We start from the raw sequence: 14,602 nt of genomic DNA, 5'->3' as shown, positions 1-14,602 counted from the left end.
GGTGCCTAGAATCAAAATCAGAATGGCCTATTCCAGTTCCAACTATTGTTTGGTAGGAATGCATTCAAATTCCCATTCTTGGGGGAATCCCATTCCCCTACTCCCTTTCCAAGAGTCTATCAAGAAGTAAAGAACTCATGACAAACCCCCCAAACCCTAATATTAATAAAATAGTAAATATTATTTAATAATAATGTGATAAGAATAATAAATAATATATATATATATATTAATATAAAATAATAACAATACAATATTAATAAACAATTTATGAAATAATAATAAAACATTATGAAAGTAATAATAATAAAATAATAATATATTAATAATTAAAATAATAATAAATATTAGTAAATTATTAATAAAATAATAGTACTATAATAAAATATTAATATAATATAATTAAAGTAATAATAAAATACTAATAGATTAATTATTAAATAAAATTAATTTTACAATAATAATATATTAATAAAATATTCATAAGAATGATGAACGCTAAGATATTCATTATTAAATACTAATAAAATAATAATTATATATTCATAGAACATTAATAAAGTAATAAATAGACTAATACAAAATTAAAAAATTTCAGTTGATTCTGATTCTAACTCCAAATGAATAAAACAACAATTATTTGAATCCAATTTCAGTTCTCGACCAAATCAAATAGGTGATTCTGATTCTGATCTTGTCTGCGAACTAAATGGACCCTTAATATACTTGACACTTCTAAAGGATAACTGAGACTGTGTATTGCTGTGGAGATCTTAGAGATTATTTGGGTCAAGGGATGAGAGGATATTTGGTGTATATCAACATCACAACTCATTACATGGTTGAATTATGAGCCATATCTATGAAGGGATTTAACAAGCTCAAGTTCGAGGGCACACCAACATTATCATTGAATTCGTTATCCACAATCTAATCTCTACAATCTCTTCAATGTCCTAATGGCAAGCTGAATAGATTTTTATTCTCTATCACACCTGTAATGTGAAAAACCCATTGGACTTGAAGTGTGGACAACCATAGACCCATCCATTCCGTGTGCTGAAATTTAATTAATTATAATGGGGTGACAAGGATTGAAAACTAGACAATGTGGTTAAATAGGCTTAGATACCATCTCAAGGGACCATTCAACCTAAAAGCTCAAGCTGTTAAGTAAGGTCCTTAAATGGGTTTTTATTCTCTAATAGAACAAAAAATAAAAAAAAAGCCTCAAATTGGCATTGGAGTTGAATATTATTGATATTATCTCAAAAGGTGATGGCCAAGTGGTTAATTTAGCATTGCAAGTTAATAATGATGTAGTTTCTCGGAATATTAAACATCCTATTGCTGATTGCAAATAGGGGTGCTTACGGTTCAGTAACTGAACCATGAACCTATTTTCCAAGCTGAACTGGTACCACTAGCTTTTGGAAAACCATGAACCAAAATTGAACCAAAGCCATGTTAGCCGGCTAATTAATTTGATTCATTGGTTTTTCGGTTTTGATATTTATAATATATAAATATATAAAAATATTAGAAATACATATAACATATTATATTATATTATAAACAATAAATATAATATATTATATATTACAAATAAATATATATTTATATAATGCATATATATTCATTTATAATGTATAAATAATATAAAATATATATATATATATATATATATATATATATATATAATACACACACACATACACACACTCTCTCTCTCTATATATATATATATCTAAAACTAAATTGGTACTTTCGTTTTTCTTTTCAAAAATATCGAACCAAAACCAAACCATCAATCGAATCTTTTGATTCAACTTGGTTTTTTGATTTTTGATGATCACACCTAATTGCAAATCAATCATGAAGCACTTTTCCCTTTTTTTTTTTCTAATTTCCACTTTTTTGGTAAAAGAATTTCCGCTCTTGTGACTAGGGGTGAGCAAATGGGTAGGTTCTACCTGGAATTGAATGGAACCAACCTCGAACCGGTCTTGAACCAACCTGATGAACTGGCCTTGATTGGCCTTGGTGGAACTAGTCTTGGAACTGAACTTGCCTTAAAATAAATCCTAAAATATTCTTAAGGATGCAAAGTTTTGAACCCAAGCACTAATGGTTATAAATGTCATGGTCTCACTTTACCATTGAGTTACTTAAGTAATTTGATCATTTGTTTTCATTTTAATATTTGAATATGTACAATAAATAATGTAAAAGATAATATTTACATATTTTAAATTATAATGACACATTTGAATCATATATTGATATATTATGATAATCTACATGTTAAATTATTCAATTTAATTAATAAAGATAATATAAGTTTTAAACTATATATTATCATTATTGAAATCAAGTTTTTAAAGGACATGTTTCTTTCCTTCTTCTTGAAGGGGGAGAGCAAAGAAAGAACATGTTCCATTGGTAGGCTCTATAACCAACCTCAGAATCACCAAGGGCAGGATCAACCTTAGAATTGACCTTAATAGGATAGGTTCTTGTTCCAAAAACCTGGAACCCAACCCCTACAGGGTAGGTTCCTGGTTTTACCATGAAACCGAACTGAACCGACGCATACTCACCCCTACTTGTAACTGTAACAATGTTACTCACACTACTGCAAAATTGAAGGTAGGAACGAGGGGAGTTTGTTTGGAACACTTCATCCGATTTGATTGCTTTTGTCATTCAGAAAGGAACTGTATTGATTTATAAGCTTTTGTGCTAAAAAAATCTTATAATTGAGTTTCACAAATTTATAAAAGGGCTTTTTACGAAAAAAAAAATAATAATAAAGTTTTATGAATTTGCAAATACATTTTAGGATAGGGTTTGATTATGATATGGAAAATGTATGATATCCAAAAACAATTGATCAATAAACCAGAATCATAAACGTGGCAGGGAACTTAACAAAATTCATGAGTGGGTTTTGATTGGTCAAAAAGTCAAAACTCTTTTTATATCATATCTTTTTTGAGTCATAGATTTATATTACAAAAACGGTAAATGGAATTTTTTTTACCAAATTGCCCCTTTTCATCGAATTTAGATCTTCTTCCTTTTCGAACATTGATCTCTGGTTACTATTTTGACGTTTAACCCTGATCTTTTTGTGTCAACAACATTATTGTTTATATCTAATTGAGAACAGAGGTGGATGAAAGAAGAGTCACCGTTCATTTATTTGGGTTTATAGAAAAATCAATTTAATTTGAAACCGAATCCTAAGCTTAATTCCAGTTCCGATGATGGTTTTTCCATTACACAAGTTCTGCAAACACCGTTGTATTTTCCAAGAACCGACTCTCCCTCTTACGGCCATGAAACAAAGGAACTTTATACAACCTCAGATTTTGGTGATTTCAAGATATGGGGACTCGGAGGCATAGGTCGAAGGCACTTGATTAGGCTGAAGATCGGTAGGGTTAGAGCGGCTTTGAAGGTAGGGCTGGTGGTATTGGTAATAAGGAGTGCTGCTGTAATCTCCTTGTTGCACCTCCAAAGTCAAGATCTCCCCTTTGCTGAAAGGGAGATCTTTGGAGATTGAGAGCTGTTCAAGGTTTTGGTTTGGTAAATCTGAGATGCAGAACAACTCTGGTTTGTCTTGAGCTGTTGCGTTTCACTACTTGTGGGAGAGGGAGAGAAAGACGACGAAAGCTGAGATATACAACTGGAAAATAATGTTGGTTCTTTTCATGTCTGTTATTAATCCTTGTGCCCCTAATCTCTATACTTTTGCCAGTCGCGTTGTATGTTTGTAACGAGAGAGAGAGAGAGATTTCATGTTATCTGTTATTAGAGTTGCAGGATAAAGAAGACTGGGAGACGACGAGAGGAGGAAGAAAATTGAAATAAAAACAGAGTCCGTGGGCTATTCTTTTAATAGGGGGTATTTTAGTCCAAAAATAAGCAATATTTCTCTTGCTCACTATTTTGATTATTTTTGAGAAAATTTCCGACTAGTACCCTGTATTTTGGGCTTAGTGCCATTTCGGTCCTGAACTTTAAAATGGGACAATTTAGTATCCAAACTTTCAACCTGCTGTCATTAAGTGACATTTGAAAAAGACACAAATACCCTTCGAATATCATCTAATTTTTTTTTTATTAACCATTCAAACATTGACAAAAAATTAACAATCTCAAATTCTTGCCTCTTTTATTTTAGAAAGTTGGAGACATTAGAATGTCCATTCAAACGTGACCCCAACTTTCTTGAATGAAAAAGGTAAAGATTTGGGACTGTTAATTTTTTGTCAGCACTTAAATGATTGATAAAAAAAAATTAAATAACACTTGAAGGGCATTTATTCCTTATTCTTAATGGGATTGTCATATTTTAAAAGTTTGAGTATTGATTTATCAGATTTTAAAGTTCGGGGACGAAAATGACCCTAGACCCTAGACCCAAAGTACAATATAGAATTTTCCCATTATTTTTTTTTTGAAAATGTATCTGATTTTGTCAAGGGACTAAACTTCATCATTTTAACATTTTTTTATGTAAAAAGGCCTTTATGAAAAGGGTTAATATCTAAAAAAACCTTTTTTTTTTTTTTTTACTTTTTAAAAACTTGGCTTGAAAAGAAAAAAACACTTCTCTTAAACGTATCCTAACTTTTCCAAACCTCCGAAGACCCCTGTTAACCCTTGTTAAGCAGTTGCCATTAGAAAACTAATGGTGTTTTGTAAGATTACAAGATGCCTTTCTATTCAACATCATGGTTCGAACCAAAATTACAAGAATAGGCTCTTCCATACGCTCAAATTGAATTATTGGCGAGCGAATGGAGCTGTTGGTGGGTTGTGATATGAGTGAAATAAACCAAGGGCATTTTTATTAAATAAAATTAATTAATAGAGTAGATTGCTGGTTGGTCAGGGTTAGCTGTTTTAATTAAAAAATCAAAATGCCACATATGGATTAGTTCATGCTATAATGTTAAAATAGTATTAATTTTGGTTTTAGTTGCCAGACTTTGATCATAAAGAAAGCCGAAAATCTCTTTGGGTCACCGGTTTATTGATTAAGTAGATGATTAATTAGATTGTTCAGCCCATAAAATCCATCAGACCTTGAAAACTAACTGGCCGTTGAACTGCCGAACGCTAGACTACAAACCGCAAAAATCCTTGATACAGTCAGTAACCGATGATGGTTAAAATTGTTCGCTCCAAATCGGTGGGTCACGAATTAGATATTTATTCCTTTTTTTTTTTTTTTTAACTACCCAAGAGTTTGACCAATCAAAGCACTCGTGAATTTTGATGAATTGGTTAGTTATTTTATGATACCAATTGATTTGATGTAAGTCAGAACCCTTTTTTTTGTATTTTTAATAATTTCTATTTATTATTTATATTTTTCATTTGATGCACTAATTTTTAATTAATATAGTGAATATGTAACATCAGAGATATGCTTCATCTTTTTTTTCGACAATGTAAGGGCACATGCTATGTATATGTGCGGGTAAAAAATAACGGATAAAGAAATAAGTTAAGATTATATCGTCAAATTTAATTTTTATGATCTGCATGTAAGGAGATCAAAGCAAATATCTACTTTATATATTATTAGTAGGGACCCATATAGGAAAACCCAATAGTTGATGATAAAAGGGATCATAATGATGTTTTAAGTGTTGGCCGCATGAATTATTATTTAAACAATTTTTGAAATAATTATGAAATAATTTTCAGTAATTAATTTCCTAATACTCTAATTCTCAATTTTATAGAAGTTAGTAAATTACACTAATTAGTAATGATTTTTAGCAATAAATAATTATTGTAAGAAAAATTAGTGAAAAATTATTAAATTACAATGATTAACATAAATTACACTAATTGGTTGAAATTTTGAACATTTATTAATTATCCAAAAATTATCGAATAATGGATTATCTATTAATATTTGGTATATTATTTTCAGAAATTATTTAATATTTTTAAATAATGGGTTATTTCCAAAATAATTATTAAATAACTTTTGGTAGATTATTTTCCAGAATTATTTAATAATTTTCATAAATAACGGGTCATTTAACAATAGATTATTATTTGCTAAATAATTACTAAATCACTATTTAGTAATTACTGAATTACTATTAGTAATTACTGATTACTAATTAATCCATCCTAATAAGAAGAGAGTGCATCCTGAATATCATCAACCCATCCTAATAAGTGCCAAGGAGCTTTAGCTTTGTCATTGATAATGTCAGCCATTATCTTGGACTCACATTTTTTATTGGCACATTTAAGATATTTAATTGAAAATGAGCTTTTCTCTCTCTCTCTCTCTCTCGGGGAGGCTGACCTGGGTTGTGATAATTTAGCTATTGAGTCCATGTAATAATTTTTTGAATAACAACTTGGGAAGAGTGAGCTTTATTCTCCATTCTTTGAGAGCTTCTCTCTTTCCATATCTCCCAAACAATGGGGGGAGGGAGGGAGTGGAAATATCTAACACTTTGATGAGGAACAAAGGGAATATCCAAGATTTGGCAAAAAAGATGCCATACTTAGTAGCAAGGGTGCCAAAAAGCCAACAGATGATCAGCTGATTCAATTTTCCTCTCCTTGCAACAATTGCATTTTGAGGTTAAGGCTATGTTTGGTTTGAAGGAAAAAAGTAGGGAAAGGAAGGGAAGGGTAGGGAAACCAATACAAGGTTTGTAAAGGTTTTCCTACCCTTCCATTCCTTTCCCTATTTTTTCCTTCAAACCAAACACTGCCTAAGGGTCTGTTTGTTTACTGAGAAAGGGATGAGAAAAGGAAATATTCTCGAATGATTCTCCCTTTCTTGTGTTTGTTTGTTGGTAAATAGTGTTTTGGTATGAGAAACGAGAGGGACACGGGATCCCAAAATGAAGTGAGCGGGATCGCACCAAAACAGTGCGACCCCGATGGAAAAAGAAAAAGCTAAGAAAATTGGTTGGGCTTTGTCAGAGCAAGAAATCGATAGGTGGTTTGTCGATGGAGGTATTGTCTCAAATGTTAATGCATTCCAACGAGGAATAGAAGTTTAGGTTGTCGTTAGCGTCTGCTCTTTCCAATCATATACAAAGGTGGACATAGGGATCAGTGATGTGTTAGGGAAGTTGGTGTATCAAAATCGCCTGGTATGAATGATGATAATAGAGGAATTATGAAGACGGAAGGATTGATGAGGTAAAATGGCCAAGAGAAAGCAGATCGCCATTTGGTGTGAATTGCAATGGCGATCGAGAAGAAATATAGAGGGTGAAAGAGGAAGGAGGTGGAAGATGAAGGAGTAGTTGCCGCCCGTTGCTGGTTCACCGCCTTTGTTGAGAGCGGGAGAAGGTTACCGAGTTGAGAACTTCTGCCGCCGGCTTGCCGTGTCTAGACAAGGAAGATAAACAGGCTGACCTCCTTAGGTTTTGGTTGGAAGAAAGAGAAGATGAACAGTCATCTCTTCTCTATTCGGACGAAGGGGAGAGTGAAGAGAGTGAGGGAATGTTGAAGCGAGAGAGAGGTCGAAGGAGAAGGAGGTTGGAGAAGGGGTTGCTGTAGCTGGTTCGCCGTCTCTGGTGAGAGCTCTAAGAAAATTGTTTGGGGTCACCGTCTCTGGTGAGAGCTTTGTGGATGAGTATGACAACTCCAAATAGCGGTAGGAAGGCTTTTTCTACACTCTTTGCGCTTTATACGCCCTTGTTGCCTTCGTCGCCTTGGTTCAGCTTACCCGGATTCAGATGAGAGTACCAGGATATGGTTGAACAACACAAAAGGCCTTCCACTTGATGAACTTTGTTGTGAATGGGTTGCGTGCTATACTCTTTGGACTCTACAAGAAAGTGTTTCTCCTCAGGCCAAAATGTATTATCACATAATTTAATTTTAGTATAGATATTTGAGATGATACTTTTGGTTATCCCTAGACTTCTATTTTTCTCAACATACACATTGCTTTTCTTGTTCTGGGTAGAGATATATCACCAGGCTAGAAGCCTTCCCACAAATAAACTTAGACATGTGCATTTGATTGTTGATGGAGTTATGTACTTTGTACATGTATGCATCTGGATATATCTAAGACTAAGTCAGAAGCCCACTGCAATGACAATTGCTAAACTCTTTCTTTTAGCTATTTCTTTCTTCGCTGCTCTTGGATTCTTGATATATGGTGGAAGGTTATTCTTCATACTGAGGCACTTCCCAATTGAATCTAGAAGATGTCAGAAAAAGCTATATGAGGTTGCTTTAGTAATTGGGATTTATTGCACATGTTTCTTGATAAGATGCTTTGTGGTTGCTTTATCTGCGTTTGACAAGCATGCTGACATTGATGTCTTGAACCATCCCCTCCTCAATTTTGTTTATTTCATGTTGGTTGAGATAGTTCCATCTTCTCTGGAGCTCTTCATCCTTCGGAAGTTTCCCCTCAGGCATGTCTTTGTCTCTAATCAGTATCACCCCATTGAGTGAAACGAAGAAGCTAGCAATCATCAATTCAATGCTATCCCTCTCCCTTTATAGCTCTCATCTGCTGGAAACTCTTTTGACATGGTTTGGCTTGCATCAAGACTCAAAAGAGAGTAATATTATGTCTATTCCATATAATCAAATCATGTAATATTATGTCTATCCCCTTCAAAAAGAAAAAGCATTTAACAACAATTAAAATAAAGTTCAAATAATGAAGCATTTCTTACTCTTAGTAAAATTTTTGAATGAGCAAGTTTAATAACACTATCATGCCACGTGGCAAGTTTAATTGCACGTGTCATACATTTGGGGGGTGCAAGTTGTCATAAAAGTAAATTACATGCATTTTATAGTTGAGCATGATTTTTCTCATAAATTTTCTTGCAAAACAAACATTGGAAAGTGGATTTTCTCACAAAAATTTTCTTAGCAAACAAACGCATTATAACTAACTGAGAAGATAATTTTTCCTCTTCTCATCCCAACCTTTCTCAACCCAATTTTCCCAGCAATCAAACAGACCCTAAAGGAATTAATTCCAAGATCCCTAATAGCAGCATCGGTTATGTTGCCCATTAAAACTTTCCAACAATGGAAGCCACTTGTTCAATAAAAACCTACTCCAAGGAAAATGTCCACAAGTTGTTCCAATATCTTTCATTGCATCCCGACAGCTAGAAGAGCTGGGAGTTGGATTTCCAAATTCTAATGTTTGGACCAGTTTTGTTTCACATATTCTAAGAGAGGCATCGACCTCAACAAGATTTTGGGCATACCAAATTAAAGGAGTATTAGAAATCAATTCTCGAGTAGTCGGGCCTAAAACACACCTTACCTTTTTTGATATGCCAATTGTAGTCAAAGAATGAAATTCCTCCAACATAGAATAAGTTTTCTTCCAAGTAGAGGAACATTTGTAGGCTTGGTTCTTCTTAAAAACTATAATAATTTTTTACTAAAAAATTGAGGCCACAAACCTTTCATGTTCAATGCTCTGAATAAGGATTTAAGCCAAAAACCTTGTTGACATCATTCAGATGTCTTAAACCTAGGCCACCTTCCTGAATATTCTTGCAAATATCACACCAAGCAACCCAATTGTGCTTGTTGTAATCCTCTAGGCTAGATCATAAAAATTACCATAACAGTTTTTCCATTCGATGGATAGTGTTTTTTAGCAAATTAATCAAAATCCATCATCATATAAGTGTTCATAGATGCAAGAGCATGTTTAAGTAAACTTGTCCCCATATGAGAGAAGTCAGGCCTTCCAAGAAGCAATTTTATTTTGAAATTTCATAAAAAGATCCTCAAACATATGTTGTATGGCTTTATCTTTATGGATTGGCATCCCAAGAGATTTGCAAGGAATAGTGCATTTCTCAAATCCCTAGAGTAGCTTCAACCAAGTTGCACCGAGAAGTAGAAGCCTTAGAGGAGATATAGAAAGCATTTTTCCTCATATTAATCTTTTGCCTCGAGCATTGTTCATAACACTTGAGGAAATCCATTAGTTTCGACAAAGAAATTTTGGTGCCATTTACAAAGATAATGGTATCATTTGCATATAAGCAGTAAGTAATATATGGGCAACTCTGAAGGACTTGATAGAGCATGGAGGGATAATCCATGTACAACTGAGTAAGCCCTCTACTCGAAATTTCTTTGACTATAATAAAGAGGTAGGGAGAGAGAGGGTCCCCTTTCCTTAACCATCGAGTTGACTTAAAATAACCATGAAGGCAGTTGTCTATTTTTAAGGAAAAACAATAGTTACTAATTACATACTGCTTTTTAATCAAATTTATCCATCTAGCTGAGAACCAACCGATCTAGAACAATAAAGAGGAAGTATTAGTCTAATCTATCATATGATTTCAATACATTTAGTTTAATTGCCACATTGTGACTTCTTATTGGTCTTTCCAGCTCTTGGAAACCATCTTGAACAAGATCAATATTGTCCACAATGTTCCTATCCTTCACAAATGCAATTTGCTAAGGGGATATTATTATATGCAGAAGAATTAAAACACAATGATTTTATAGGAGAAATTGCAAACACTGATTGATCTGAGGTATAAAAAGGAGGAAGAAGCCTTATACTTTGGGATGAACGAGATATAAGTGGAAGTAAAACTCAGAGGGAGGTCTCCTCCTTGGAAAAAAATACTAAATCGCATCCATAACCTCCATTTGGATCATATCCTAGTAGTGAATATAAAAATATCCCATGAAACCATCGGCTTAGGGGAACTATCTTTTGAAAGAGAGAAATTTTGAAACATGACTTCTTGATTATTACACCATGTATATATGCTACTAGTTAAACCTAAATCATGAAGACCTTGGTTTGAATAAATTTTGAAAATCGTGCATAGATGAGGTGTTTGGCCAATTTCCACCAAGCTTTTCTAAGGGGTAAAGAATAACATTAAAATCCCCCCAAAATCATACACATCATTGAAACTTGTGTCAGAGCTACAAATAATTGATTCCAAAGTTTTCTATGTTCTGCCAATTACAATTAGTATGAACATTAAATAAAATGAAACTTGGAATCCAAGTAATTTTAGCATAGCAGCATAACCAAGAATTTGTTGAAGAGATGATCTTTTCTACACTAACTGACCCACACCAAAAAAATAACTAGTTTGACCATTTTAGAGTTATTGAAAGCAATGCCAGAGTAGCCTACCCTAGAGGTAATATGAGAAGTCTTTGGAAGAAATTTTGAATTGTGCTATAGCAATAATTCCAACAGAGTGAAGTCTACACAATTTCTTTAATCTATAAACAGTGGGGTTGCTTCCCAACCCTCTATTATTCTAGAATAAAATATTCTTAATTAAAGTGACAAAAACATTGTACCTAGATTCATACTAGATCTTGTATTCATTGTTCTACTTATGACATTGGTTGTAGGCTCGTAGCCTTCTTTTTCCTTTTGTTACCTTTTTTTTCTTTGGTTATTCAAAGTCTCCATTAGATAGCATGCCAAACTGATGGCCTTTGTTTGCTATTATTTTTTGTAGATTTTGAATTCTTTTACCAATATGAGATTGAAAATTTCAAAGCTCCTCCATGGTAGCCACACTTGCATCTAATTTCCTCTTAGAATGATCCTAAAACTCATCATGTCTAGTTGTAGCCACACAAATATCATTAATAGATTTACCTATTTACAGAATCAAGGAAACTATAATTTCCTCATTTTCAACTCTCATATGATTTCGAGATGGGGAAGGATTTTCACAATTTAGAGAAAAATTTTGATAATTGACATGGGTGTTACCTTCATAAGGATCATTGAGAATGAGAGCATTCTCACCTGATATTTCTGGATCTAGAACCACTATTTCAATTATAGGTTGAGAAATCAGCCTATACATAGTTTTTTTCTTTTGTAGGAGAGATTCGATTAGGCTTTTTCCCTTTTTGTTTAGTATGTTTTTCTTGATTTTCCTTGTTCTTCCTACATCAAATTACCGCATGCCATACTTTAAACAATTTTCGCAATAGTTTAGAAAATTTTCATAAACGATTGGTTGCCAAAACCCTTCCTTTCCAAATCCAATCTAGACTCTTTGGGGATGAGGTTTCAATAGATTAACATCTATAAAAATCCTAGTCTCCATTGTTTTGATAGAGTGAGCATAGCTTGATCAAACTTCATAAGATGATAAGAGTAATTAATCTTGACATGTACAATCGAGGTTTCCCACTTGGGGACGAAATCCAAAACCAATTTCAACAATCTAACAATATAGAACCAAACCTTGAAAGCTTCTTATTGTCCAACAGATGAGAAGAAGAAGAAAAGGAAGAGAGAAGAGAGAAAAAAGATTTGAGAGCCAAAAATGTTAGATTGGTGACACTAGCTTTTTAGTATTTATATTAGGGTGATATAAACAAATAAAAGAAAGGGAGAAATTATAACAATACCCTTACGGTACTAATCTGAGTATACTAATAGACTTTTGACACTCCCCCTCAAGTTGGAACATATATATCAATCATGCCCAACTTAATTGTCACATAAATCATGATGTTGTAAGTGATGTAACCCCTTTGTGAAGATGTTTGCAAGTTGGTCTTCAAAACGGACATAGGGGGTACACTCTGATAAAATATGTTTGTCAACTTTAATGTGTTTAGTTCTATCATGCAACACTGGATTAGAAGCAATGTTTATGGCTGCTTTGTTATCACAATATAAGGTCATAGGTTCATCAATTACAAATCCCAACTCACCCAACAAGTTTTTTAGCCACATAATTTCAGCCACTCCATGAGACATTGCCCTATATTCGGCTTCAGTACTAGACCTAGCCACCACATTCTATGTTTTGCTTCTCCATGTGACTAAGTTCCCTCCTACAAAAGTATAGTAGCCACTTGTAGATTTCTTATCACTCAGAGATCTTGCTCAATCTGCATCAGTATACACTTCAACCTTCAAATGCTCGTGCTTTTGGAATAATAAATCTATACTTAGAAATTTCTTAAGATATACGAGGATTCTTTCAGCAGCTTCAAGATGGGTGGTTTTAGGGCATGTATGAATTGACTAAGAACACCCACTACATAAGTAATGCCTGGCCCAATCATGGATAGATATAGCAATCTTCCTACAACCCTCTGAAATTGTTTCACATCCTTAATGGAATCACCTTGACAATCACCTAATTTGTGATGATGATAGGTTTCACTCCTAATTTTTCTGTATCTTGGAGTAGATCTAAGACATACTTTCTCTGGAAAATGAAAATACCCTTTTGTGAACAGGTAATTTCAATTCCAAGGAAGTACCTTAAAGGACTTACATCTTTCACCTCAAACTGAGTAGCAAGAAATCCCTTCAACTTTTGAATTTCATATTTCCAATCACCAATTATAACTATATCACCTACAAACACTATCAGGGTTGCAATTTTTTCTTCCCCTCTTTTCACAAATAATGTGTGATCAGATTGATACTACTTGTAGCCTCTTTGTTGAATAGCTACATGAAACATGTTGAACCAAGCTCTTGGTGATTGTTTTAGGCCATATAATGGCTTTTTTAACCTACACACTTTTTGTTAATCACCTTGAGCCTAGAAACCAGGGGTTGTACCATGTACACTTCTTCAAGATCACCATTTAGAAATGCATTCTTGATATCTAGTTGATGAAGGTCACAATCAAGATTAGTGGGTAAAGAGAAAATGACTCTAATGGAGTTCATCTTAGGAACTGGTACAAAGGTTTCTATATAATCTACTCCATACACTTGTGTAAACCCTTTTGCCACTAAATGAGTTTTATACCGCTCCATTGTGCCATCAGCCTTGTGTTTTACTGTGAAAACCCATTTATATCCAACTGGTTCATTCCTCTCAGAAAAATCTACCAATTCCCATGTGCCATTTTTATTCAAAGAATTAATTTCTTCATTCATAGCATCTGTCCATTCAGGCACCAACAAAGCTTCTGCCGCATTCTTAGGAATAGGAACACTATCAATGGAAGAAAGAAAGGCCCGAAAGGAAGATGAAATATTCTTATAGGAAGCAAAATGGGAAATGGGATGTTTAGTGGTGCAATACCTAATACCCTTCCAGTGAACAATAGATAGGTCAATGTCATCAGCAATAGAGGCATTAATAGCAATAAGGTTAGAAACATCAATGGGAACCAAGGTACCTAGTTGGGTAGGATCCATCCCCAGAGAGTTTGATGGCATTGGTGGTACAACTTCTAGGTGCTCCACAGCTCTTGAACCTGATTGACCTTTGTAACAACGAAAGAAAACATGAAAGGTAGGAAGATTAGGAAGAGCGAGCTGAACCAGTTTTTCCTCATTCCTATATTCCCCTTAGGAGAAATAGGGAAGAAAGGCGCACTCTCAAAGAAAGAGACATCCATAGAAATGTAATATTTTTGAGAGACTAGACCAAATCATTGGTACCCCTTCTGAGTTGTGGAGTACCCCAAGAAGATGCAAGAAATACCATGAGGATCCAATTTTTCATGGGTGGGTGATAGGTTTTGAACAAAACAGTGATAACCAAACACACGTGGAGGAATAGAAAGAAAATGAGCTTTGGGAGAAAGGAGTTGATGTGGGGCTTTGTACTCTAACCAA

General features: G+C 33.8%; 1 pseudogene; it reads left to right on the top strand.

Moving 5' to 3' along the window:
• Positions 1 to 7,899: 7,899 nt before the first annotated feature.
• Positions 7,900 to 8,472, top strand: LOC104608784 (tobamovirus multiplication protein 1 pseudogene; annotated as a pseudogene).
• The last annotated feature ends 6,130 nt before the right edge of the window (positions 8,473 to 14,602 follow it).

The sequence above is a fragment of the Nelumbo nucifera genome, chromosome 6 (assembly GCF_055504915.1).
Source record: "Nelumbo nucifera cultivar China Antique chromosome 6, China Antique-T2T, whole genome shotgun sequence".
NCBI lineage: Eukaryota > Viridiplantae > Streptophyta > Magnoliopsida > Proteales > Nelumbonaceae > Nelumbo > Nelumbo nucifera.
This window is presented reverse-complemented; position numbering and strand designations above follow the sequence as displayed.